The sequence below is a fragment of the Equus asinus genome, chromosome 5, assembly GCF_041296235.1.
Source record: "Equus asinus isolate D_3611 breed Donkey chromosome 5, EquAss-T2T_v2, whole genome shotgun sequence".
Taxonomy (NCBI): domain Eukaryota; kingdom Metazoa; phylum Chordata; class Mammalia; order Perissodactyla; family Equidae; genus Equus; species Equus asinus.
In genome coordinates this window covers 57,336,098-57,342,146 of record NC_091794.1, presented here as the reverse complement: position 1 = coordinate 57,342,146, position 6,049 = coordinate 57,336,098, and positions in this window count along the sequence as shown.

Below are 6,049 nucleotides of genomic sequence, written 5' to 3'. Positions count from 1 at the left end.
CTGCTTTCGGACGTTTCCCCTCCAAATAGTCCAGTGGGCTGTCTATGGGGTAGGATTATTAACTCACACATCATTCGTGTTCCCCCCGCCCCAAAACTTTATCGATGGCCTGTGACCTATCGAATCCAGTTGAACTTCTTTCCTTGGCGTTGAAAACCTTCCCACTCTCACCCAGCCTACATTTCAGGGGCTTATCTACAAAGCGACTGACATAAAACCTACATTCTTGAGAATCTAGTTGTTTTACAACATTTCTGCATGCCTGAGGAAATGGGATGAGAACACTTTGTTAAATTGTGAGGTTAACTTTGACACTTGAGAGAAATCAGCTCGAGGATGGGGGATGTGCCTTGTACATCTTTGAATTCACTCCGACACAGCGCATACCTCCGTGGAGATGCCCACCTGGGATGCCAATTTCAGCTTCTCCAAGGGGTCCTAATACAGCATGCAAGACTTGGATGTGGAGGGCTGTGCCTGATGCTGGGGCATGGGGTGAGGGGATGTGAAAGACCGAAAGTGATGGGTAAGATTGGGGAGCTGGTGCTGAAAGCACATTTTATCTGTTTAAACTTCCTGGAAGTGTTGGATTACTGGCAATCTTGATGTTCTCCAGCATGGTGAAACAGCAGGCTTACAGACTGGCATGTGATGAGAAAGAAACACTGAGGAGGGTTCAAACTAATGTCAGGGAGAGGGCTCAGATGGGTGGAAACCCCAATGAAAATGAGTACACAGGTCACTAGGTTGAGAACTGGGAGGCATGAACCAGGCTGATGACCAGCTTTCCCAGAGTGGGGACTAGGGTGCGTTTTTAGGGCAAAGACTGGCTTGGCAGGAATTGCAAGAGGCTAAGGCCTCATCTATGTGCAAATACTGATCCAAGAATTTTGGTATGCATTAAGTTAAAGTACACCAGTGTTTGAGGAAATTTGGCCATTGTTTCAGGTATGTGTGTTTTCATGTGTATGTGTGTAGGTAAGTGTGTGTGTGTGTGTTTTGGTGGAGCCTAAGAGAAGAAGCTGTAGACGATGCTAAGACTTCGTGTAGCCACACATGGAAGAGCCTTGTGAAAGGGTCTGTTAACTCCAGAGCCAGAGTCTGCGTCTGGAACAGCTCTGACTTCAAACATTCTGCTAACTCTGCTAATCGCATTCATGTTTATTATACTCTATGCTTTTATTTCTGGTGCCCACAACATAGCTCTTTCCCATCACAGTACCGCTGTCATGGAATTTTCTTTGAATACAAATAGAATGTTTTTCCCTTTGCCTTCTCTTACTTTCCCTCTTCACTTTGCCTTCTCTCATCACTGCTTGAGAACTTTCTTTTGCACTTTGATAGAGGGTCAGCCCTCAGAATCAAATCCAAAGTGAAGCTTTGTTGAGGAGTGTGGGACCAAGAGGCATAAAAATTCTTTTGTTTCTGGCTATGCTTTTTTCAGCACAACAGTAAGAACCCTTAAAGTTGTAAGAATTAGAATTTCTCTTGAGAAATTTTCGTGTATGGTAGAACAAGTCAGGAGATGTCAACTGGTTGTCGCCAAGAGTAGAATCTTTTCCAGCTCCAAAAATCTTTTCAAAGCAAATATGTACATTTGATACCTGCAAGTTTTGAATGTGCAAATATTGACTCAGGAGATGGAGGAACCCAGGTTGAACAAGCTCTGTTTCTTTCTCAAGGGTTGGGCTTATTATGATTCTGACTAAGGATATATTTCTTTTCCTCCACAACTAATGAATTTTCTAGAATGGATGGTTTCCCATCCCTATCTCCAAAATATATAACACCTGTGGGAAACGCTAAACAGATTTTATTACCCAGGGGCCTCCTTTGAAAATTTATTTTATAGTTTAGGCTAAATACCTAGTCTCACCCCATCGCTTCTTTAGTGACCCCTGCTGACGACTTGTGTCAGGTCGCTAGGGGATTTCCACGTTGTTTTATTCATTTGATTTCTAGTATTTTCATTTTGAGACTGGTAAAAAAACTGCCCTCGTATAAGCAAAGAACCTTGAATGATGGAATTTCAAAATGCTTTCAGAATTAGTTCTGGAGATAAACATGTACATAAAATCCTAAACTGTAAAGTGATATACTTACATAAAACCATAAACCATAAGGCAGTATATAAAGTTAGTTGTTCTTAAATATGATGTGCAAAGCAAGGTGCTCATGGCTGAATCATTAACATCGTTGACATTTTAGTAAAATCATCTTTGAAGAAGTTAATTACATGAAGAGGCATTTTTAAATGCATAACTTTAATCTATGATGTGTCTACAGCTATTGGCCCTGGGTGTGTGTATAGCTGCCAGTTCCTTGAGACCCACTGGGCACTCCCCCGTCCCTGATGGAACTTGTCCACCAGGCCCCACTGGTTTTGAGCAATGTCACGTGGCCCCGGATCCCTACCGGGGAAAAGCTGCAGTTGAGGAAGTGTTTTATTTGAGGCCTTGATTTCCCTGCACATGAGGGTTTTGGGGAACCAGGTTGCAGGGGGTTATCTCCTGCTTTATGCTTCTGGGCATATTTTTTCTTGAGGATCTTGGATCCAAACAGGTGATGCAACCATCTGTTTGAATTAACCGTATTTTAAATCAAATCTTACATGTGCCTGCATAGCATCGCTTTGGCAGTCGGCACCTGCCCACTGTAGTGGGCAGTGCAGGGGGTATTACCCTCGTTTTACGAATATGAACGTGGAGACCTGAAGAGGGCAGGGACTTGCCCAAGGTCTGACTTCAGACCTTACACCCCTTATTTATGACATTGATCTCAGATTGCCATTGGAAGTTTTCATGGACCTTGGAATTCTTGGCAATAATTCTTAAAGTCAATTCCTGGCGTATTATTTTTGAAGGAAACTGAGGCTTTGGAAATTTTTGAGATTAAAGAGAAGAATCAGGTGTTTTGGAAATAATGTCTCACCTATGTGATGGCCCCATGTTGCCCCCTTATGGAACTTTCAGTATTTGCAAAATTCTTTACCGAATTAGTCTTTCATTAAACTGAGACAAATAAAACAAGATTTATAAGCATTAGCGTTTCTCAGGATAACACGTCATTATATTATATTCATAAGTTAAATCAACTGTTACTGAAATTTTGCCAAATTTAAGGAAAATGTGATTATGAGTAAGTCTGCAAAAAACTTTGTAGAAGTCTCTATCTATATGTTGTTATATCATAGCCCCTTTCACCCACATCCTCAGGACTACCCATTTTGTACATATCTTTTTCTTTTTTTAATGTATCTAACCAAATAGGGTAGTGGTCTCAATATATTACTAAACTTGGGGATAAGACAGTGGCTTATTTTAAGTTTCATATTTGTGAAATGTTTGGAAATTTGGTCTTTTTTTAAAAAAATGTGAGTTTGAATTCCAGCTCTGGCCCTTGCTGGCTGCATAACCTCAGGTAAGAGTCTTAGTTTTCTTGAGCCTCAGTGTCTTCCTCTGTAAAATGGGGAGAAGAGTGCCATTTGTGAAGCGCCTGAAACAATTCCTGGGCAGAGTATGTGAGCAATAGTGGACGTAGCAGTGGTGGTGGTGGTTGTGGTCGTGACCCCTGGATCTTACTCACCTCAGTTATTACACGAGGAGATTGTACTAAGGGACTTCCGAGGTCCTCTCAAGTTCTTACATCTCTGATCCTGTGGATGCAGGATACAAGGGGAAGGAGGAAGCACCAAGAGCAGTGTTTTCATCTCCTCCTGCCTTTCCCTCCCCACCGCACCCGGGAGGGGCAGGAATTTCAGTTAATTGCCGGTAGGGGCTACTGGTGTGGATCACAGTTTCTGAGCACTTCAGAGAGTGAGATGCAACAGGGATGCTTCAGATACTAGACTCCCTCCAGGGTGTACAGCTAGTCTGCCCCAGGATCACAGTCCCCAGATGCTGTCACTGGTTGGGGAAAGACTCGGGTAAATGGAGCTGGTGTAGGCAGTGACAGTGGTTGTAGGGAGGTTGGAATGTGGGGCACTAATCAATGTCTAAGAAATGGACTGGAAGAAGGCACATGGAATGGATGATAGGGAGATTCTGCCCTTTGTCCAAGTCTTGACTTCACCATTGTTGAAGATAAACAAAGCCAGACACTAGTTAAAGCAGTCAAAACAGATTTTATTCAGTAACTACTGACAGTGGGGAAAAGAGCTGAGTTCCATTCTGATTTGTGTAGAGGTGACCGGGTGTATTAAAGAGAGAAAGTGGGGGAGAGGGGGCTCAAGTGGAAAATGACGAATGGTTGGCCAGTGTAAATGAGATGAGGCCAGCTGTGTGTGCTAGCTGGCAATTATGCGAGTTAGGATTCCATCCTGCCAGAGACCAGGACATAGAGGCCCTCTCCATCCTGATGGTTACATTTCAAAGGAAGGGTTCTCAGGTCTTTGAGAAAGACACTCCTGAGTTGCAGGAGATGTGTATACATCTCAAAGGGACGGAGGAAGGATTCACAATTGTAGGATTTTTTTAGTAAATGCTCTAGGAAAGTGAGGTTGGGGGTGTATCCTCAGCTGTTGGCTAGAAAAGCAGTATATTTTCCTGGCAGCAGTGAGCTTTCTCAGGGAGACATTTTGATGGGGGTCTGGGGTCTTCTGAGGGACACAGCCTTAAGCTGCTAAAGGTCATGCTAGGGTTTGGTGGTCTCTTAGTGCAGAGGTTTGGGTGGGTTTCTGCACTTCTCACCAGGAGGCCTTCTCTGAGCAAGATAACTCCTCATGCATCTCCATCTGTGAACTGTGATGGTGTTTGGAAACTGGAGCGTTAGCGTCTCATCCACGCACTCCACGAGATAGGTTGGGCATCTTCTATGTGCTGGTCAGAGTTCTAGAGTCAGGGAGTCTTAGAACTGTTTGTGTTGTTCACTGGTTGTTTTACTTGTGTTAGTCTTACCTTAACTAGATAGATGGTTAACTTCTTCGAGGTTAGAGACACTTGACTTCCACCATTAGTAATTTAGTAGAGCCCGATAAATAGTCAGTTGAATTTATTCAATATAATTGAACAACACAGAACACATGAAAAAATTAAAGGAAAATCCTTTGAAACAGAATCTGAGTAATTTGGGAGTGAAGTGGAGAAGAAAAAGTAATTGACAACATTGAAATGTAAGAGAGATTATTTTACTGGCCTTTTTGACAGGAGGAAAAAGCTAAAATTTACCCTAAAGGCCACGCGAACTTCTCCTGTATTTCTGAAATATTCTAAAAAATATTTGCTATTTGCTTCCTCAAATACAAGGAGGGAATGAATCTCTGAGATACATAAGCGATATTAAAACTACATTTTTTATGTGTGTGCCTGATTTAACATGGCTGAAATAGTAAAAAATTCTACTAGTTTAACATTTATCTAAACTCTAAGAATAGGTACCAAGAATTTTATTCCCTCTAGATGCTAGGACGATTGTCAGATCTCCCCAGCTCTGCAGCAGATGGAGGGGGTGGTTCTTGGGTGGCAGGTTTCCTGGAGGGAGGCCAGGCTGCAGCTGGCCAAGTTGTAATGTTTTCATCTGAGGTGCTGGCATGAAGCCTTCTACCACTTCCTCCCCTGTTATTTCCAAAGGAAGGCCAAGGTTGGGTAAGGGTAAGGGTCAAGGCTGGCACAGAACTGAAAGACACAGGGCTGCTTTTACAAAGACGTGTGCATTTTATCTAGAAGCCTTTCCCCTATAACAGCTCCAACATGTCTTCTATTTCAGTGGTTCTCAGCTGGGGTGATTTTGCCTCCAAGAGAACATTTAGAAGTATCTGGAGACATTTTTCATTGTCATAATTGGAGGATTTACTACTGGGCATCTAGTGGGTGGAGGACAGTGTAGGGAAGCAGAATATGTCACCCCAAAATATGTCTTTTTGACATAAGGATTATTTTAGTCTGGTTGTTTCTAAGAAATAGCAGACATGGGAGAAGCTCTGAAAACCAAGCACAAGTTACTCTTTGTAAAAGATATTTACATTTGTAAGGGAAATCTCCATTTGTGTAAGACTGTTCCTGCTTTACCAGGAAGAGGGGAATGACCTCATCTCTAGAAACTCTTATCAGTG